Source organism: Lepisosteus oculatus, chromosome 9 (genome assembly GCF_040954835.1).
Source record: "Lepisosteus oculatus isolate fLepOcu1 chromosome 9, fLepOcu1.hap2, whole genome shotgun sequence".
In the NCBI taxonomy this organism is placed as follows: domain Eukaryota; kingdom Metazoa; phylum Chordata; class Actinopteri; order Semionotiformes; family Lepisosteidae; genus Lepisosteus; species Lepisosteus oculatus.
Genome location: NC_090704.1, coordinates 24806618 through 24828719, shown reverse-complemented (window position 1 = coordinate 24828719; position 22102 = coordinate 24806618). Strand labels below are relative to the sequence as shown.

The 22102-nt window shown below is 39.3% G+C and overlaps 1 protein-coding gene and 1 long non-coding RNA gene across 3 annotated transcripts in view; one reads left to right on the top strand and one right to left on the bottom strand.

Annotated features, from left to right (window-relative positions):
• LOC138241224 (acyl-CoA-binding domain-containing protein 6-like) overlaps positions 1–22102 on the bottom strand; it is a 182284-nt gene that overhangs the window by 148069 nt on the left and 12113 nt on the right. The gene's annotated exons all lie outside the window — the stretch shown is intronic.
• On the top strand, positions 18113–19580 carry LOC138241145 (uncharacterized). Its single transcript, XR_011190322.1, has 2 exons — positions 18113–18411; positions 19214–19580. It is a non-coding gene; the product is annotated as an uncharacterized lncRNA (long non-coding RNA).

Here is a 22102-nt window from a genome sequence, read left to right as displayed (position 1 = left end):
AGAGCTGGCAACCTGTTGAATCTTGTGTGGTTCATGAAACACATCATTATCCTGTTTCACAACTGTTATCTCCTGGTTTTTGGACAAGTCCTGCAACACACTGTCAAAGAGGTCCACAGCTATCTGACTCAGCAAAGACACAGACATCTTCCCTGGGATTTCTGTAGAAGTTTCCTCTTTTATCAAAGTAGGGTATATCTGCAATAGCAGCTGTGTTATGATGTTTTCCACAGTCTCAGTACACACTAAAGTCATATTAAGTGATTCTGTTGATTTAGCCATAGAAATTTCCTGGAGCCCAACTGAGGAAACCGGTTCAATATTCAACATTTCTACAGGGAGTGGTTTGATTTCAGAATTGTTTTCAAGGTGGGAGTCTCTTTTCAGTTCCTCAGAAGAACTCTTCTCAATTTCTGATGTCACCCTGGCTGCTGGTATATTACCTATGTTAACAAAGAGCTTTTCATTTAATGATAGTGAAGCAAAATATCAGAAAGCATGAAACAAAAACTAAATTATATTGAGAAGTAACGAATGACAGGCATCACAAATTATTTGAGTATAAAGCTTCATGTTCCTGTAAAACTATTACATCTTGGAGCTCAGATAACTACAAACAAAGAAGCAGCCATATTCACAGATACGTTATATATGGCTTCTGAATATATGGCTATATTCACTCATTCTCTCATTCATAGTCATGGCCTACACTATATTGGTCTAAATACGTCAAAAACTTTTAAAAGATACAACAGATAGAAAATCAAGGTACTGTATATTTATATACAGTCACTACAGTTTTTAACTTGTACTTCATAGCAACTAAAATGTTAATACACTTTTAAATGATTTGATTTGATTTCCTTCTTACCTTGATTTTCACTCTCTTCAGGCTCCATTGATAAATCACATGCAGCAGACAAAACATCCATGACAGACTTTACAAGCAAGCTGGAAAGCTGATTAATTGCATCATGGTACATCTGTGAACTGGGCACTGATGGTTCAGTACTTTTCTGTGCTCTGTGATCCTTGACAGTCAGAGACACTTTCTCTGAAATCCTTTGGGAAGACTTCAATTCCGTATTTGTATCACAGTCTTGAAAAAGTGAAACATCCTTCTCATTTGTGTCAAACGTTGGAGAATCGGGAAAACTGAGGCACTGCTTCAACAGCCTTTTCACTGATTTCTCAGTAAATGAATACAACAACTGCATAGAAAGCTCCGGGGACTTTGGATGGGATAAATCCTGAACTACTAGGGGGCTCTTTAAAATTGGATCTGAATTAGATTTGTGAGCTGTGCCCAATTGTACTGCAATTCCCGATTTCAAAATTAAATGGAAAACATTTTTGACAAGTTCTTCTGAAAATACACGCAGAGATCCACTCGAGACAAGTTGTTCCACTTTCCTTTCAATAGGACTCATTGTAGGACTCTCTGTGGAGGTCCTGACTTGGTCCTTAGGCTCGTCTGAAACCCTTGTCTGCAGTGGGGGGAGATTGTGCTTTGCTGTGGCTCCTGGTACTTGAGATGCCCAGGACGCCTCTTCAGCTGAAAGCTTTTCAATGTTCAAATTAACATTATTGGAGTGGGTTTGAAATGCTATATTCTCAGTGACGAGACCAGCAGCACACTCCGATTTCTTTTGGCTTGCTCTAGACTTGCTTTTTGTATCTGAGGCCACCGTTACATCAAGTTTGCCCATAATAATGTCAACAATACCCATGGCAACAATTTCAATGTCAGACACTGCACACTCTGCACGGGCTATGTGTTCTGCTGAGAAGTCAAGCTTTGGTGAAATGAGAGGGCTTGGCTGGTCTCCTTCCTCAACATTGTCAACTGTTGTTTTCTCTGAGCCTCTCTTTTGTTCTGCAGCATTTAAGCTGTTTTGAGCTGTAAATGAATCATCTATCACATTGCTTCTGCAAGGAAGTTCCATGAACTCTTGTTCACCTAGTCCCATGTCATTTGCAGTAGAGGGTTTCTTCCAAACACGGGACCGGGGAACTCGATTGCTTTTACATGTCAATTCATTTTCTTGTTCTGCTGTAGGTGTAGGTTGATCCTGAAGCTTTGATGAAGCATCAGTCAAGGCTCTATAGGGAGTGTCCCGAGTCATGACTTCTGTGTCATCTGTATAAGAATCAATCACCATCCCAGGCACATTTATGGGTGGGAAACGTTGAACAGAATATTCTCTACGGTTACTTTTAGTGTATTCTTTATGGACAGTGTCTTCTGCACTAGACATCCTGTCTTTCCCATATTGTTCACCAGAGAGGTGCATTGTTTCATAATCTGGCTTTAAGACCACATCTGAAACTTTAAGACTTTCAAATGTAGATAAAACAGAATCCACCAGTTCACTTGCTTGAAGGGTTTCTTCTGAGGGTTTTGCTCTTGCTCCTGAGCAACATCCTTTGTCATCACCCCTATTTATTTCACTCCTGATTGTTTGCAATATCTGACTGCCAACATCCTTGGCACAGATGATTAAATTTGCCTGATTTTCCTGAGTAGTCCTGCTTTGCCTTGAGAAATCAACGTTCATTAACACACCTAAAGGTTCTGAATCTTCACTAAGATGCTTACGGGGTGCCGAGTTTGTTACTGACATGCTTTTCTTAGTCAAGTGTGGTTCACTAAAGCTCAGGTGTGAAACCTGGACTGAAGGAGGAAACATCTCAAGTGAATCTGCTGATCTCTGCTCTTTAGCAGATAAAACTTTCCTTGCTTTGAACAAAGACAGGCTCTTCTGATTCCAAAAGTGTTTCAGTTTGTTCTTCACAGTTTTGAAGAGTTCCTCAGTCATTGTCCTAAGGTGCTCAGCTCTTCTAGTATCAGTTTTAATTTCTGATGTTCCTGGTAACAGGGCTGTATCAGAACTTTCTAATTTATCTTTGTAGTCTGTTGAGAAAGAAATCTTCTCAAAGCATGTAGCGTAATGTAGTTTTTCTAAAACATCAACAACAATATCTGAAGCCAGTTCAGTGGTTTGCACATGAGAAGAAGAGTCTGAGGACATTGCTTCTTGAGCATGTTTTGTTGCATCCGGTGTTTTACATACATCATCAGCTGTACTGTTTGGTTGCTCTGGGAGATGGGCAAGTCCAGAAGATATAAATTTTGCAGCTGCTTTTTTAATAATTTCACTTATTATCCTTGTTGCTGTACGATGGAATACAGAGCTGGAGGTCCTCGGCATCTTCTCTGATCCTTCACCTTCTCCAACTGATATGATGCTCTCTCCAGAAGAGGAAACACTCAAATTGTCCTCAACCAAGTTCATGTCCATTTGCCCAATTTGCTGTTTTGAAGAAATGTTCTCAGATGACACCACCTTTGGAGGATATCTACAAATCTCCATTGTAATTTGATTAGGGACTTGTCCTGTTGCCTTATCAATATCAGATAATATGATTTCTTCAACAGGAGATATCTGGGATTTTGATCGATCTTGAATACTCTCCTCTCTTATAAATGTAGAAGCATCTCTCTCCCAGTCTTTAGGATATGGTGAAGGGCTTTTAATGGTGTCTAAAATATATTGCTCTTCAAGGTACTCCAAAACTGAAGTAACAACCTCTCTAGCCAGTAGGCTTTCATCTGAAGCCTTCTTTGCCACTGTTGTGCAATAAATCTCCTGGTCTAACTCTTTTTTCATTGCTTCACAAATGGCTCCAGCAGTTTCTACTGTATAGGTGCACAAATCTGAAATATCTGACACAGAATCAGAAAACACTGAAGTTTTTGATGAAGAGCTGACGCTTGAGCTCTTTGCATTGATTTGAGCAGGAGAACTGGAACTAGATACATCTTCTTTAGTCTGGGTGAGTAAAGATTTGAGCTTTCCAAATATAGTCCTTACGATGCCTTTTGCAACTGAACTAAAGTCAAAAGTATGATCAATGGATCCTCTTTCTGTGCTGCCTCTAGAAGTTTGAGGAGCAGCAGCAACATTTTTATTGGATTCTTGCAGATATTTATTTGTTTCAATACAATTCAGTGCAAACAAAACATTTTCAAAAACAGAATTTACAATGTCCTTGGCAATAACAGTGACCCTATTGTTGGGAATCTGAGATTTTGGACTTCTTTTTTCCAAAATGGAGATTTCTGCAGCTTCTGGGAGCAATAATGACTCTTTTGAGTTACTCTCATGTAAATTGTTACCCACAGGGGTGAAATCCCACTTTGTTTTTTCAATGATCTGAGATACTATCTGCTCAGCAATTTCAATGATTTTGGCTTTAGAGATCCCAAAAGCAATATCACTGTTTGCTCTTTTCATTCCCACACTTGATTCCGAGGAGTGAGACTTTAATTTGAAAGATGGGGGGCTACTGCCATTTGTTCTTTTCTTAGTCACTTTTGCCTCATCTCTCTCATTCTGCAGGGCATCAGGACTCTGAAGAAGGTAGTTCTTCTCCACAGATAAGCTGGAGGAGGGTGAAATCGTTTCTAAATTTTTCAGAATTGCTGACACAAAGTCACTCATTGATTGGTTATCGCCTGAATATGTTTCTTTCACGTCACTCATCTTATTTTCAGTATTTGCTTTGCAGAATTCACTCTTGACTTCTTGTAAGACAGTACTGATTATTTCTGTTGCCGTGACAGCTAACTCCGCCTCATCATATTGTTCTGAGTGGAGTCTCTGGGATTGTCCTATGGCATGTAGGTCACCACCATGGCCACCCAGGAGTCTACAGGTTGACCCTGACTCAACAGCGCTTGTGAAAAAAGGCTGGAGTCTTCCAGAGACAATTTGTATAATCTCACTGGCAACCTCTGAGGCTACAGATTCTGTCTGTGCTTCTAGATTAACACGCACAGTCTTAGGGGTGGGAATTCTTTGCTTATTTTCTGACAAGGCAGAGATGACAAGTCCAAGAACACCATCCACAAGCTCAGTGGCAAGGTTATTCGATCTGCAGCGGGTAATCAAGACACCTAACGCACAACACTGGGGTTCCATCAGCTGAGCAGGAAGCTGTGCTTCAGTGAGAGCTCTGCTAAGGACATCCTGTACTATACGTTCTGCTTTTGTAATTATACTTGACTTAGTGATTCCAAAAAGGTCCTTCAAAGGTTCTGAGAGGGGCTTTCCAGCATCTTCTCCTCCATCAGCAACCACAATCTCCTTCGAGGGTGTTCTGGATTTAAAGCAGGGTGTATTTTTCCCTGTTTCTTCTCCTGAACTACCCGAGGACGAGAGGGGTGAAGGGAAGGGAGTGGAGATCCTGCATCTCGTTGACCAGAAGCTACTGCTCCTACTCTGGGACTGCCATGTGGACCCTGACTCAGTACCAAGCAGAGAATGAGAACTCAGGGTGGCCTCCTCACTACTGCTGAAGTAAACCGGGGACTCAAAGGAGCAGTGAGACACGCTCCTGCTCCTCTCTTCACTGTAAAGCGAGATGGCTGGAAGCAGCACTCTGATGATAGACGCTGCCACCCACACCACTATATTCTCCGCCATTTCGTTAAGCTCTTCCGTTGTTATCTGTTTTAAAGCAATAGTACAAAAGTAACCATAGAGCACGAAAAATGTTCAGTATACAGTACACCTATCAATATAAGACCTACTTTTACTTACTTGTCAGGGTTCATTGTTTCCCATGTTAACATTTAGAAATTTGCAACCAAATTTTGAATGCCAGCACAGACGCAACTAATACAAATATACTGTTGTCTATACAGTATAGTAAAAATCTATTATAGATATACTGTTGTATGTCTAGAAAAATATATACAGTACAGTATTTCTAATATATAAATGAAGCAAGAACAACAGAATACCAGTCTAACCAAAGAAATAGAATGGTCAGTATTGCACATTTTAAGTGGATCCCTTAATTTATAAATAATTAAATGTGTAGACCCCTGTTTCATTCCAGAGGAGGCAGTGTCAAAGGGTTCTTTTGGCATCGAGTCTATGGTAGAAAGTGAAGTCACCCCCTTGGAACCTTGACAGCTTAATATTCTCTGGCAAAGAGGCGCAGACCTTTGGCATAGTGGAATATCTCTGCTCTGAGGAGTGGCTATGTGGCTCTAACGCCAGGGCAGCCACAATCAAAACCTAGTGGGAGCTGAGCTGAACATGTCAGGGAAGGAACCACTAAGCAACAGCTAGGTGGACTAAATTTCAGGATTTACTGTACTGAAGGAACAAATTAACATATTTCTTTACATTTGTTCTTTAGTTATGACACTGTGCATTTTAACCTCAAGGAGCTATCTGGAAAAATAAAATGCATCCATTACATTCAGATAAGCAGTGTACCTTACCTGTCCATATAAACTTTTCTCAATCACCTTCCTTTCACTAAAAAACATTATGATAAAAATTAATTAGTGTGACATTGCTACTACATGGACAAAATACGAACTATATTTTGCAATAATAAAAAATGGTGACTAATTAACAATATATAGGCATCTTTTCTAGTGGCAGAACAATTCATCTATTTTAAAGCATATTCCTGTGTAAAAAAGATGGCCTCCTAACCACGATTGTGTTCGTACTTTTTCAATTTACCTACTGGATGTCTAAAACTTGCTTAGGTTTTTACTTTAATATGAGAGGCTTATAAAATAAAAATCACCAAAAGAAAATAGCACATTGGAAATGATAAATCTTAAACTTCAAACTGCAACTGTTCCATAACACTTTAGCGAGTATGGTACAATCGTGTTCCTATGTGAAGCAAGATCACTGGTAATTTACATCATTGTGTTTTCAACAACAACTACTTGGTCAGGCGCAATGTATCTAACCAGTTTCATACTGGGTACCTCATAATTGACACATGACAAATACAGTTCAATTCAGAAAATAAATAGTAATTCTGCATTGAAATGTGCAGAAATATGTCATGTTTATGTTTGTACCCTGTTAACTTCATAGAGATTAGACCTTAGAGAATTTAAAGATTCTGTGAAACAGGCAGTTTGACCAGAGGTGCCCAAACGTTTGCATACAACTGTATGTTGTTGCTGCATCTTTCAGGACAAGGCCCAAAATGCGTTTCCAACACATTTGATGACTTAGTGTTACTTAGTTGCTATTGCCCTCTGGTGGTTGTTGATTGAAACATAACATCCATTCAAACACGACCAGACATTTCTCCCACTGTCAATACTTCAGCAAAACTTCACATTTTATACCGGTGCCACAACAAATTGTTATTATGATAGAAATTTGTTTTAATATGACTAATATATTATTGTTGTAATGCAGTATGATCAGAGTTATACATAAGTACAATACAACAGTTTATTTTTGCGAAGGTTCAGTGTTCAATGTCAATGTTCTAGTCATTACAACAAAGTCAGTCTATGGTAAACTATATCTAGGATTTGGAAAAATGCACATGAGCTAACACAACAATATGCACATGTTCTGTACTGTTAACAGACTGATTCATGCATTCGCAAAGAGAGAAAAAGCAATTTCACGAACTCAGCTGGGGAAGTGAGCTCAAAATAGAAAACAGTTGCTCTTTAAACATTTACGTATCACCATACTTAAAATGCTTAAAATAAAAACTTTATGTAAGCACTGATGCTTAACATACCACAACTGCAGAATGTAGGACTTACCCATCAGACAGCTGACTGATCAGAGGGACTTCATGAAACCATTTGGAATCAGTAGTCACCTCTTCAGTGGAGAGAAAAGAATTATTGTCGCATTAGAATTCTCATGGCATGCATAAAAAAGTGATCAATCCAATTAACATCCAAAAAAGGCAAAAAACATGTATTTATTCATAGATACAATTAGGATGCTGATTAAGATTTATTTATCTGTTTACCCATATAATTTAAATCATTTTCACACCTTAGCTCACAACACTTTTACTGCACCAGACTGTGGCACAATGGCTGCCCAGAGATCCCCAGACTTAATTGGAACCTTTTTCAGCCTTAACAGTAGATGTTACCAAAGCTTTCAAAACCCAACACTTGTGCATTAATCATTGACATGTTTTTATCTGAATTAGCTATACAAATAAAACTGAATTGAACTAAACTGATTTTTTGGATTATATGTTCCATTGTCTTTCACAATATCTTTCAGTATCTCAGCACCCACTGAATTTCTCTGCAGCTGCATTGGAAAATTTGTCAAAACATAACTTTTTTCAAAACCTTTATTTTTTCTAGAAACAAATGAAAATACTGACCTTTGGTGATTTTACAACTTTTTTCATTAGCAATGGTAACATCTCTATTCTCCGTGCTAATGATCTCAGTAGAAGCTGTGCCACAAAGAAAACATCCTTTTAGTTGAATAGTTATTTCAGATAGTTTAGATCAATAGATACTGTAAATGTTTTTATAACAAAATGTGGATTACAGAAATGTTGAATATAATGTATGTACATGTTGTGGCTGGAAATTAAACAATCTGAAGATAATGAAGGATTCCTTCTTAATGTATTATTTTATGATACCTGCAACTTATTGCGTGTTTCCCTTTAAAAAGTTTTGATCTCAGTACATACATATTATTCTTTTCATACAGCCATATGATTGAAAAGCTTTGGAATTTTGTAATTGTAGGTGTTTATTAAACAAATTCTACAGTTCTGTAATCAGTAGTAAACCTGAAGATGGTCAACCTGCATCATTCCTTCTAGCCAAAAAACTAAAACACATTAAATTGTGAACTTAATCATAGTTGCACCACTGCAAATTATTGGATCTAGAAGCTTACCCTGTTTTCCAGACTGAAGTATTTCATTAAAATATTGCCTTTTAATACGGTCTTGCATTTCTCTCTCAAAATCCTTCCTTTCCTGTAAACTCTCATTTAGCTTTTGCTGCTGGAGAGCAACCTTCCTTTTATAATATTCAAATGCCTGAGAATGACAGAAAACCTTTCACAAGTGGCTATTGTTTAATGAAAAAGGAAAGCCTCTCAACAAAAGATGAAAAGGTCCATCTCATTGTTGAACATCTTGTTAGCAGTAGAAAACTTCCCATCCATAAGGTCACTACAGGAGACTCCAATCTCATCTCAATCTACAGCACCCTGAAGCTGGGAAGCTGGGTCTGGTCAGAGCTCAGAAGAAGAAAGGCTGGGTCCGACATTACTTGGATGAAAGACTCTGTGTGTAGTTCAGAACCTTGCAGGCTGGATATAAGAGATTGAAGCAGCAATGTCTCTCCTCTAATGCTTAGGTAATGAAGAGGAGAGATCATCAACCACCCTCTTGGATCCTCTTGGGGAGATACCCCTGAGGGATACTTTAGAACAGCCAATTATGCAAAGCAGCATGTCTCTGGGATGTTACTTGGAATTAAAACCCACAACACGCAGAATAAATGCCACACAGGGAGGTGCCCAAGGCTGGAGATAAACCATGGGCTTTGGAGATGCAGTGCTATAACCATGAATTGGAGGCACCAAACACTACCAGAATATGGTGTTTTGGCACCTCTGTAGCATATCTTGGCATAACCACCCTAGAGTAGATGCACAATATAAGAGGTGCCAACATACCATGCTTATTGTGGTCACCGAGGATCCAAAGGTATTAGTTTAGGTTATTAATTTAAACCTATAGGTGCTCATCTTGGAAATACAACAAAATATACCTGCAAGGTAAGTGTCAAGTCCGGAATTTGCATGAAGAAAAGTTCACCTTAAGAGGATGAATCCAAACATTCATTACTCCAGTACCTTTTTGTGCCTTCTAGCTCTGGTCTGATTCTTCAGCTGGGCCTGTCGCACCTCCCTCCGGGCATCTTCCTCTATTCTCATATGTAAAGCCCTTTCTCTGATTTTCCACATCTGTAGAGCCGTCAGTGAAAAGGCAAAGCCGATGAGAAACAGCAGAAAGCTAGATTGTGTTGAGCACAGAACAGCTACGCTACTAGACATTTATATTTATATGTCACCTGCTTATAGGTGGTACATTAAATATTGAGGAATCTGTTAGATCATGTGGAGCTGAATCTCTCCCCTTTTTACAATTTAGCAAATGAGGCCTTTGGGCATTTTTCAGCATATTAGGAGCATTCAGCAGCTGAATGTGGTCTGGGAAGCCCAAAGACAAAATAACTGGGAAAATAACATACCATACAGCAATGTACAGTGAGAATGTGAAAAAAAAACAAGAAACATGATTAAGCTGATGTAGAAAACCGATGAGGCTAAATACTGTATATTGATAATGCCGGTGATCTGAAAGCTGATAAATCAATGAAAGGGGTGAATAAACTATGTGTTTCAAAAGTGAGTTAAGCTACAGTGTGAAATGTAAGATTCATAAAAGCGTATGAAAAGTGTCTGAAGTCTAAGTGTGACAATACAGTAACATGATTCACTAAGGGTATCCACTCAGCAGAAATCTGTTCGGCTGGAAGAGGCGTATACACTATAAGGTGAGATAATTTTTTTAATGAGCATTTTGCAACATAAATGCTTAATTACTTCTCAGAAACACAACATCTTTTAAAACAGTTATGCTAGAGATCCTGTTATCTTTTGCTTGCTCCCCAATCATGCTGTATTTACAGAGGTGTCACAAGGTCACTTGCCAGAGTGGATATAAATGTCTCTAATCAGTTTAAGATGCAGAAGGAAACCAGCTATTAAAGATCTCCCATCCAGGTGATGACCAGGAGCAGCCCTGGGTCAAAATAAATCAAACTGTATTCTCATACCTCAGCCTGTCTGCATATCTCCTCTGTTTTCAGAGCTCCTGCCTGGTGCCTTCATAAACAACAACAGCAAAGAAAGCTTCATCCACAAGGCAATGTCAGACAGCAGCAGAGGAATTTGTGAATGTGGTATTTCCGTAGAGCAGATGTTCATCTTTTGGAAAACTTTGACTCAGTCAAGACTTCCACTTGCTTGCACAATTAATTAACTTAAGGCAAACCTTTACTTACAGTTGTATTCTTGACATCTAATGTTTAAACATAACAGTAAAATATTTACACATATTTACAGCGAAACAAAAAAAAATGTGATACAAATACAACAAATCAGGAATCCAAAAGGCAGGAACTTGCTGTTAAAGAGTGAGGAGCTTCCGTATGTTATTACCTGTCTCTGTTAGCCATAAACTGGTCTGAAATATTCTTGGATCCTTCCTCAAGGAGCCATTCCCTCACATCGGTGAAGCTGATATCCCTGGGAATCTCGTTCTGCTCCTGGAGCTCCAAGAACTTCTTCACTATTGTTTTCTGAAAGCCAGCACAGCCTTTTAATAGAGTGCCACACTCCCTTCATTGCAAGGTTCTCCTAAGCACTATCATAGCCGAGTGTTCACTTCAAAACCAACACTGACTTTTTCCATTAGATTTTTAATTTGAACTCACACCGATAGAATGTGTTTGCATATGTATAAGAGTGAAGGCTGAGCTACTGTAGTTTGTTGATCTAAACATTTCAATTTAAGATGTATATCTTGGATACAGTGGTTAACCTTGTTATCTCGCAACACTGGGGCCAGGGGCTCTATTCTGAGCCTGAGGTGATTTGTCTGTGTGGAGTTTATATGGTCTCCCCATATTCACATGGGTTTTTCACGGTTTGCTCTGGTTTTCTCCCACAGTCAAAAGCCATACTATACTGGTAGAAAAAAAGGTTTCTAGGAAAATTGGTTCTAGAGTGAATTTGTGTCTGTGTGTGTCTTGCAATGGACTTAATTCTGGTCAAGGGTGTATATCGTCTTAAGCCCGTTGCTTTCTGGGATAGGCCCCTGCTCCCTGCAGCCCTTAGATGAGGCGGTTAGATTAGATGACGTGGATGGAAAGGGATGGATGGAAGTTCAAGTCGTTTTTCAGCCTTGTCTGGCAAAGAAGACTTATAAATTCTGTTTTGGACTACACACAAAAGCTGCCTGTATTAACATGTGTTTGGAAAAATACATTTTTTTGCACTGAAAATGGATTAAAGTCTACTGAGCAGTACAGATAAGCAGTGAATGCTCCGATTCGGGTGGTACAATTAGTGGTTTTCCACAAAGAAAAACATCCAGATATATTGCCCAGCCTCAATGAATAAAAAAACTATCTTTTTTTAACTCTGTTATCGTGAACAGAGAAGACTACAAGGCGACCTGTTTCAAATATTCAAAATCCTCACAGTCAAGTCTGCTTGTTGAATGCTGACTTCTTTCAAGAAACAGCTGGATGAGACTCACAGACCAATTAGCAAGTAATTACCAAACAGGCTAAAGAGCTTCTTCTCATTCGTAACTTTTCTTATGATATGAAACCCATATCCTGCATGCAGAAAGGACTATATGGGCTATAAACAACACAAAGTATCATGAAAAGATGTACAGTATGGCTGAACTAACAAGAAGAAGCTAAAATAGGCTAGAGCAGTGACAAACATAAGCAACAACATCGTCAGCGTCAAAACACTAAAACAGAAATGAGCTTCATAGCAATTAGAGAAGAAACTGAAAGAAAACATTGAAATTGATCCTTAGAATACAAACACAGTCAAGGTAGAGACTTCCTTGAAGATGACATGATGACAGCAGTATATTCAAAAGTGCATAATGGAGAGATCTTATGGAAGCCTTCATCCAGAAACGTTACTGATTGAGGGCTGGATAAAGGCAGAAGTCTATGATGAAGAGTCAGAATCAGATGGACGGTTGTTTAAAAACATCACACTTACCTGTTTAGTCACATAATTTTTGTCATACTGCAACTTCACATTGCTAAGGTAGTTATGATATTGATTGTATTCTTTCAAAGAGCAGAGGACCTGAAAACAGACAAAAATGTTTCAAGTACTGTCTAGGAGGTTAAATGTTTTTATTTTTATTTTACAAATCTAGAGCACAGTCAAGTACTCTGTGTTTGAATATCTATTGAGCATAAGGACTTTAGCACAAACCATAGGCCTGCTTTGATTACATCTACTATTACATGCTTTGATTACAACCAAAGGCCTGCCCACCGAATACATCTATGCTGGAGTGCAGACATGAGTTAAATCACGCTACTGGAAACTATTACAGCTAAATGAGCTAGAACCTGGTCTATTTTTTTTTACAACACCTCACTCCTTCACCATACCAAAAAAGACTCATTCTTTGCACAAACTCCAAACAGCCTTACTTTCTTCTGCTCATTGATTAAGCCTCTGTTCTGCAGAGACTCCTGCATGCCCTTGCGATGGTAATAGGTGCGCAGGTGGGGGTCATGGAGGCTGTTGTACTTCGAATCCAAAAGGAAACCGTGGGGATCAGTCAGAGTGAAGTCAGGAGATGGCTGGTGCAGCTGAAATAGAAGGTAAGTATTTTATTAAAACATGATATGTATAGGTAAACACAGATATGTATCCCCCTATGTTTCTGAACATAAAAATGAGAATGTTTTTTTTCTCCCCCCTCCGAAGGCTGTCGCCAGTTTCTTGGAAGACTACTCCAGAATCGCTGTTATCATTTTTCCTACGTTCTTGAAAATCAAATTCCAATTTCTCAGTCATTGTAGCCAACTAAAAATATCTACATTGCAAAAAGACAGTAAGCACAATAAGCTTTAAGGCATACAGTACAGCTGAATTTCAATAATGTGATCAATATACTGCGTCTAGAAAAATATATAACCTTACTCCTGATGTTATATGCACAAAGATGGCAAGGGAAGACAGTTTGCTTACAGTTTAATCATTACAGCAACCACATTATACTAACACACACAGAAATGTGTTAATGTGTCCCAGGTATCATTTCATATTATACAATTTTACATGTTGGTTTACCCCTAAAAAGAAAGAAAACCATGAATAAACATGTCATTTTTTACAATTTAAATGTTTGGATTTAAATAAGAATAAATGTATTCATGCTTTTCATTTTAGGTTGCACTTACTTTCTCCGAAAGAGCAGTCCTGCAAAATTGAGGTTTAGACCCTGGGATTAACGGCAGTTTAGTGCCGACGGGTCTCTCCAACAGCTGCTGCTCTCCCTGCAGTGCATACAGCATGGTGTAGCAGCCCTGAAACACAGAACATAACTATCGTACCTCACAGAACCACAGCCAAAACGCCAAAAAAAACAAGCAGAGCTGATGGCAGAAATGATTTCATCTGTCACAGAGTGAAATAAAATGGGTGTGGGGGCAACAGCAGGTATCAAGGACAATGTTGACTTTGCATAGAAGTTTGTATAGAATGACCAGTGACTTCAATGAGGGTGGTAATATGTGTCTTTCTTTGTTCTGGGGCTTCCTACTGATCAAAGATGCTATTGCAAACATTGTTAATTACCACACAGTTCAGAGAAGACACATGGCATGTCAAAACTGGCCTAGCCGAGCCTCAGACTGAGGAGGTGGATCTAGAACATAACAATTCTAGAAAATCTAGAATGTTCTAGAGCAATCTTACACCTGGCCATCTGTATATAGCCATTTGATCAATGAGCCCCAAGAAGTTAGCTCTGCTTACACCCAAAACTATCAACCCCCCCCCCCCCAAGAAAGGTAGGGGGGCTTTAATAACCCCAGTGACAGAGCACACAAAAACAGAAGAAACAGGAATAACCAATTTGTACCACAGCACCCAGGAGAGGGTTTGGACACCAGGGACTCTCTACAGTGAGCAAGGGAGGAAGGCTTTAGCATTGTCTTCCCCCCCTCTCTACTCAAAAAATTGACTCAGAGACAAATGGGGGGGCATATTAAAAAACAGACTCAGCCAGGACTGAGGAGGATCCCTAAGACTACACAGGGTTTCTTTGCATTGACAGAAGCAGGCACACCAGGTCTCCAACTGGGGCTGGGTTTGGGAGAATATTTGCAGCTGGACTTTTCCTTTGGAACTCTGGTTTTGGTAACTGGGGTCAAATGGGGCTCTTGAGCTGGTCTGCAATATGTTCTGTGAGTAAGTAAGTACCTCTGGTGGATAAGTTGTAATATGTGTTCTGTGGATTAGGCTATAATAGATACTGGAATTGCAAAGTACTGTAATACAAATGGAAATGATGTAGGATGACTTCTGGTCTGTGGATGCACTAGTGGTTCTGGAAGATAAAAAGAACTTGTTGCTGGGGGAAAAGGTCTTTAGAATTGCTAGGTGGCATAATCAGCTACAAAACTAACTTTTAAAAGCAGTCCCTGCATTTAAAGGCCACGGTTCCTGACATATCTTTTTATAGATAGGTAAGAAGAGTTACCCTAGGGTGTTCAGAGGGCTAAATCAGTTCATAACATTCTTTTTTTTTTCTTCTGCACAAACGAGTTGATGCTCTAAGTCTGTTTAGAGTTTTAGATTGGGAAGGCATATTCTCACCCAAGACATCTTAAGAGAACAAAAGAAAAGTACAGTACGTATATTCCCATAAAATACAGAAAGGGTTAACAATAAATTATTAACCCACGATTTCAGAAATAGAACACATAGCTGGAATTTTAAAATCATGTTCCATTTATTTTACCTTCTAGAGCTTTTAAAACAGTATTAGAAATATTACTACGAGGTGTACGTTTTTACTGTTTTACTAAACCTTACATTTTAAAGCTAAACTAATGCTGATTTTTTTTTAATTCACTACCTAAAAGTTCAAATATATAAACGTATGGATAGTACACTCACAGCTCCAGATCCCGGTTTCTTTCTCTCCATTTTTATCCCTGATCTCGTTCCATTAATCCATTAATCAATTAATCTATTTTGAAAACAAATCCGTCGTGTTCGTGAGCGGTAAAACTTTATTTTGTATAATACGGACTTGAGCATAAACCACGGTATAACCAAAATGTTGTCTATTACGTCAGATCTGCAAAGCAGTTGCCTTATCTGACGTATCCAGCGTGTACAAGTAAAGACGTCATTAAAAGCTGCAGCAGGGAAGCTACAGTATTCGTCCCTGTACGGACTTGTTTTTTTATATATATACTAATAATTAGGTTTTAATGAGAAAATCCAGACAAAAGGGCGATGTCCGATTTAATGTTTAATTTGAATGTCGCCATTCTAACTCAAAGCCTTCACGGTATCAAACCTGTGTGGTCACACGTCCCAAACAGTCTGGCTCTGCCAGTGGAGCCTAGAGACCCCAAAATATAACACACGGTTTGCCTTTTAATAATTTACACCTCTAATCCTTTGGGATGGAAAAGAAGTGTAGAAATGCAATTTTAATTATGGTCAATTCTGGTATTGTAGCCATATATAGTTATACAGGTCTTGTCCTCAACAACTCAGGAGCTGGGTTCGAGCCAATGCAGTGAGGTACGAACTAGGGTGGGAGCGGCGAGGGCACAAGCCCTAGAACCCGAATCCGTTACAATAACAAAAGGACAGACAATGAAATATGGGCTATTTCGAACTCGCAAATGTGAGATATAAAGAGTTACTAAGTCAGAATTCTGAGTTGCTAAGTTGCAATTCTGAGATACCATAGCGCGTTTTTTTTACTCCCTGGCGGAAACGGGCTTCCATAGAAAAGCCTGGAATGCAAGTGTAATCCTTACTTAAGGGGAGCCGGCTTTTAGAACTGGCTATAGTTGCTCACGGACATAGCGTTGGCTTTATGAACTACAACTCCCATAACGCACTACTCAAGTTTACGTCACAGTCCCTACTCTGCCTGGCTGTGGTGACCTCTAGCGGGTCCCTCTCAGTTCTGGCAGCTTTACCGTTGATCTTGTGCACTCACCGGCGCGCGCAAGAGGAACTCATACACGGCTCCCTTTTTTAAAGTTTATTTTCTAAAAAATAGAAGAAAATAAGGGAGCGTTTCCAGAAATACGTACAAGTCAGGTTTACAGCAGGCTGGTAGCAAGAGTCTGACTCCTACCCTCGTACATGTTGTTTTCCCCTGTTTACTATAACACCATTTAAACGCGACACAACATAACTCAACTCACTAAGAAATTAACTCACAACACACAGACAGTTTTCATCTAGCGACTTAACACAGTTAGCTAACGAAGTTCAATTTCGTCTCTGATAACCCGCAGAGCCCGAATACACTTTTGATACTCTTAAAACAAATATAAACGAGTAAACCTTAAACCGAAACTATGACATCAGTAAACATAAATTTACAGACCTTTTAAAAAAGCCTTATTACTTCAGATCTTACCTAACAAATTAGAAAGAACCATGGGAGAGAAAGTCAGGCGGACAGCAGGCTGGAAGCGAGGGTCTACCAGCCCGCACGAGGCGCTGTTCCCGATTCCCGTGCCCAGCTGCACATCACCTGGTTGCACAAGCTTGACTTTTCATTTTCATTACTATATTTTCAGGTTGTGTTTTTCATACCACTACCGAATAAAAAACATATTTTAGAGGAAGATGTCAGCTTGATTAAAAAATATTGCTCCTTAAGCCTAGTCCCTTACTGTACTAATTCTGCCACCTACTGGACAAGGTAATAAATAAAACAAGAAGAAAATCATAGAATCTAACACCCACATTACAGGCCAGCCAAGTAAAGGGTGTAAGATGACCAGGGGAAGGGTCATTCATAACAGGTATTTTCAGAATGACCTAGTTAAAATACTAGATATGGACCTGAGCAAAATGGCTGCCAAAAAGAATCAGCTGACCCGTATATGGAAAGGGTCTACCCTGAGAAACAATGAGACACAGCTGAGCCGCATCAGGAACCGAAATATAAGTGCCCCGGAGGCAGTGAACAGGGAGAAAGATAGAGAGGAAAGAGGTTTATGTGAAAGATCGGACTGAGGAATAATGGACTACTGAAGGGAGAAAAGGTCTATGGTCTATGGTCTATGGTCTATGGTCTATGGTCTATGGTCTATGGTCTATGGTCTATGGTCTATGGTCTATGGTCTATGGTTTATGGTTTATTACGGACTTTTGGAACTCGGATCGGAACAGGATTAAGAGAGTGGATTACGGACTGGATTTGGAAGATAGTTGGAGGAAGAAACGCCACGAAACTCAGGAAAGAAAAGTGTGGTGTGAGTACTTCTCTCATTTGCATAAACTTTCCCCCGGAGACACCACAAGGGATATCTGAAGGACTGAAAAGTGCACTGATTGTCACATTATCTAAGGTTGTCTTTTAAAATGTACTTGTATTAAATTAATAGCATCTATTGCATTGCCCGAGAAAATCAGAAATTACTGTATGTAATTTGTTGGAATTGGGTTCCTATGAAAAAGACTTGTGAAGAAACCCAGCTGGGACTCAAAACCCTTGGTATCTCTTCAGAAGAAGAGAATGCAATGTGCCCCAAGCAGTATGATTTTCGAAACACGGATTTAGTACCAGAAACCAATTTGTAGCTATTTTGTGACCCAGTGGTGAATAGCGGAGTTATTCCAAATCCACTAGATGGCGGTTCCTGACGGTTGAGTCCAGCGTTCTGCGCATGGGCAGTAGGGACTAAGAAGCAGTGAGTTACCGTTAAAAAGAACCCGTAACTTCTACAGAGTCGTAACGGTAAATACGGTGTCATTTCCCTAAATGAGTATAGAGGGGTATTTCATAGGATTGAGACAAGATTAGCAAGATGGATATTGGATTTTAACGGAGTACACTGAAGCAGTAGAGTATTTAGGCAACTACTCGGGCTGGGGATATCTGTTTATTGGTTTGTTAGTAATGGGTTTCACATGCTCCTTGTATTTTCTCTTCCTTCATTCTTTACAGGGACTTATGTTTAGCACCGTGTAAGTGTTCGCAATTGTAGGTATCGTACTAATTATCGTAATGTAGTTCTCGGTGAGGGCTGAGAGGTGAGCGGCTTATTTCTGAACGCGCTGCGTGAACCACTGCCGTATTTTGTGTATATGGAAATATCGTTATGTCTTTTTTTTATTTTTTTAAACCAGGAACATATCAGACCACATACTCGCCTAGAAATAAAGAACCCAAAATGTGTCCTGTGCTAATTATTCTTTGCCAGGCTACATTTATAAGAACCTTTCGTCTTGTGTTTTAATTGTAATACAGTGTATTAAAATGCACAATGCTTTGGTTTTGGGAGAGAGGTAAGAAGGGAAAGCAAATGGAAGAAAAGTCCAGAATAGGCTTCTAGGCTGTAGAAAAAATGAGAATAGAATATGACGTATTCCAAGGAGAAGTCGGGGAAAAATAAGACCTTAAAAGAAATCAGCCTATCACTGTTTGCTGGGAGAATGGATGAATCCTGTCTAATGCTCAGCTGACACCCTGTTAAAAGCAATAAAAGACAATGTTAGTCCTCCGTGGTTAACTTACATTTGCCGTTGCTTTAAAACAGATAACGATGGAAGAACTGAATGACATGGTGGCGTGGGTGGCAGTGTCCATTATCAGAGTGCTGCTCCCAGCCATCTCCCTGTATGATGAAAAGAGGAGCCGGAGGAGAGTCTCCTAATCACCTTGCCTCTGAATTGTGGATGGTGTTTTTGAATGTGTCAACTCTCCCTTGTCGGCAAATAAGCCAAGAAGAAAGAATTCCCACCCCAGAGACTGTGCATCTTAATCATTCTGCAGACTCGGAGACTGACAGTGAGACTCTACAGGTTGTCTCTAAAAGCTTGAACCACTTTCACTGGATGTATTGAGTCAGTGTCAGTCTATGGTCTCCATATTAAATGAGATGTAAAGTCTCAAATTGTGCTTAATGAGTATGTTTTCTTTAGTGTTTTAATGATCCTTTCTGGTAACCGAATGGATGTAGTGTTTTTTGCAATGGAATGTGCAGCAGCACTGTTTCAGGAGGATATACAAAAGGTAAAATAGTTCATAGCTCAATGGATATGACTTAAAATTGCAGTGGTTTCCAGTACTAAAACTAGTGATAAAAGGAAATAATTCTATAAAGGTTATGAAGGCTTTAATCCATCCATTTTCTAACTGCATTATCCAATACAGGGTTGCAGGAAAGCCAGAGGCAGGATTCACTCACACCAGGGACAATTTTCACAAAAGCCAATTACTTGAAGACAACCCAAGCAAACACTTGTAGAACATACAAGCCCCACATCTGAGGATGAACTCATGGCCCCAGTGCTCTGAGACAGCACCACTGTGCCACTTCTTATGCTACTATATTCCAGTTAAATACCAGTGTTTACTGTTGCTTATTTTAGCCTGGAAGAGATGCATTATGATCATTTGATACTGGCAAATATTCTTGTAGCACAAGGAAAGTGGTGCAAACATATTTACACTAGGGGGAACTGTCCTGCTTTGGCAACACAGTAAATTTATGGTATATACATTTATTATTTCTGGATAACCACTGTAAATATAATTTGTCTTCTATTTCCTAAAACAATTCAATATTTCCCACTGTACTGCATACAGTATTTAGCCTTTAGAATGTAATTTGCTCAATGTTAGTCTTGAAGCATGTAGTTAATACGGTAGAGGTACTATCATTTAACAGCATTCATGAGATACATTCAAACAGAATATTAATTCCATTGGAAGAGGGCCAGGGGAAGGGTCATTTATAACTGGTATTTTCGTAACGAAACGCTGTCTATACTACTGTATAGACCTAGGCAAGATGGCCGCCACGGATACCCGGCTGACCCGCTGTTGGAAAAGATATATACGGCGAAACAATGAGACACAGGTGAGCTCCGTCAGGAAATGGAATAGAAATGCCACAGAAGCACTGAGCCGGGCGGAAGCTGGTAAGGTGAGAGCGTTTTGGAGGAACGAGAGATTTAGGAGTGTACTGGAAGGAATTTAAGAATAACGGACTATTGGATATGGGTTTTGGATACGGCGCGGAGAAGTGTGGACATACGCATTTGGGGACTTAAGGATACTGGCAACGGATTGCGGAACGGATTTGGAGAGACATACGGACGAAGAACACAGGTTCAGTGTGGTGTGAGTTAAATGTCTTTTACACCTATTTTCCCCTGGCGACTCCACACCATATATTCAATTGAATCTTTCAAAGAGAACAACCATTTCCCTGCAAAATTAGGCTTTTCTCTGTCACTTCTCAGGTGGCTCTGACAATCAGCTGCCGTTAAATTGTGGCTGTGGGCATCTGTTTCAATGGAGTTTGTACTCCCTCTTTAAGTGTGATATTAGAAATATATTTTTTTTTGCTAAAAAACTGCTCATTACAAATTAAAGATACGGCTATAAACTAATATGACGTTTTTGTTGTGAAGCCTTCTTCAGGTGTGTGGAGACACGTATATTTTTAGACACATTTATTTAAAAACTAAGAGCTTTTTTTTAAATGGTAAGAATGGTAAATTGTGCCATGAAAAGTTCATTTTTCAGTTTCCACTGTCTACATTCCCGGGCACAGCTTATATGTGGGTTAATATTTACCTATCGGATTAGCAAAGGTTAAAATAAAACAATTGAAACAGGATGAGGAAATGTGCACACACTCCTCTGACATACTCATGAGAGAGAGTCTTTCCCCGCTTGACATGCTTTGAGCTTATAAAGAGAGATCACCCACTGGAGAAGAACACGACTGTGAGTGACATCACTGTGAGGTCACAGGCATTGAGCAGGTCAGAAAATCAAGACTTCAAGGGGAAACTCAATCCTACCCAACATTAGAGACATGCCTACTTTTGCAAGTGCCAGCTTGATAATGGTTTAAGTTCCTTAGATATTTTTTAACTTCAGCTAGGTGTATGGCCTTTGACTTAAAAATCAGTAAATCATTAAGGAATGCTGGAAGGTTTAATAGAATTAAGATATTCTTACCAGGTCGAAACACCAGCACGGCACTGTAACCTTATTCTTTATAAAAATGTGACTATAAACTCTCTCTTTTAAACTGTACAGGCCTATTACAAAGCCAGTCGAAGTGGACAGCTCCACAGAGTAAACAGTCATATAATCCAATGCTTCTAGTTGATCAATTATGTAGTAACTGTGCTGTATATGAAGATGTGGTGATTGTTTTTATTTAACCTTATCCACCTGTTGCATAGGTTGTCTTGTGTTTTGCAATACGTAGTCTGTGGTGTTATTGATTTAGCTAGTAAAAATATATATATATTATTCATCCATTGTGTGGTTTCTGCGTAAAAAAAACCCCGCATCCACAGAAACAAAAATCACAGATATGTGCCGAACAGGACTACTAGTATCAATATAACGGCAGCGGCAGTTTTTGTGCTTGATATGAACTGCCTAATGGGGCCACAGGAAT